The sequence below is a fragment of the Chiloscyllium punctatum genome, chromosome 35, assembly GCF_047496795.1.
Source record: "Chiloscyllium punctatum isolate Juve2018m chromosome 35, sChiPun1.3, whole genome shotgun sequence".
Lineage (NCBI taxonomy): Eukaryota > Metazoa > Chordata > Chondrichthyes > Orectolobiformes > Hemiscylliidae > Chiloscyllium > Chiloscyllium punctatum.
In genome coordinates this window covers 36,828,783-36,829,556 of record NC_092773.1, presented here as the reverse complement: position 1 = coordinate 36,829,556, position 774 = coordinate 36,828,783, and the positions used below count along the sequence as shown (strand labels likewise).

The 774-nt window shown below is 42.4% G+C and overlaps 1 non-coding gene across 1 annotated transcript; it reads left to right on the top strand.

The window, feature by feature from the left end:
* The first annotated feature begins 397 nt into the window (after positions 1-397).
* On the top strand, positions 398-471 carry trnat-agu (transfer RNA threonine (anticodon AGU)). Its single transcript has one exon. It is a non-coding gene; the product is annotated as a tRNA-Thr (tRNA).
* The last annotated feature ends 303 nt before the right edge of the window (positions 472-774 follow it).

Here is a 774-nt window from a genome sequence, read left to right as displayed (position 1 = left end):
CAATGTCAGTGCCAATCGGTCAACTTTTACTGCCCAATGTTTACAATTACTTACATATTACACCTCGTCAAATCTCCACAATGACCTTGTTCCTCTTGTTGAGGTCTCCTCTGTGTGTATTAACGTGCTCCATGGGCACGGAGAGGATGAACACATCCTCTTTCTCCTGTCAGTTTAAACAGGTGAAGGTATCAGTTTGAAATTAATGCAAGGGGAGATTATCTTTTTCTATGCCTTTTCAGTGTAGAATGTTCAAATGTAAACTGTCTGAATTTTTAAATTCGAGGACTGATTGCAATTCTCTGTGAACAACATTATTCCGAAAACACATTTCCAAGTCCTGTGAAAAAGTGGTTAACCAACTTCACGTATGGATGTGCAAATGAATCAAACGTGCGGCGCCGTGGCTTAGTTGGTTAAAGCGCCTGTCTAGTAAACAGGTCATCCTGGGTTCAATTCCCAGCGGTGCCTGCTTGTTGCATAAGTATTTGATCCTGGTGTTTCAACTCTTTACAAATGCCGTGTTAACCAAGTCAGTGTCGACTTGGACATTTGGAGATCCAGGTTAAGTTACAACAGTGGCTGTTCCTCTTAGTTCCGAACTATCAATTAAGTCTGTGGTTTCTTTCCGTTATTCAACAAGCCTTTTTTCCTCTTTTTCCCCGTCCTTCATTCCCAGTTTGGTCGGAATAACGAGATTACGCAGGAGGTGTTGCGGATTTGCCAGAGAACTTTGTGGTAATGACGGAGACACCACCAGCTGATCACTCTCAT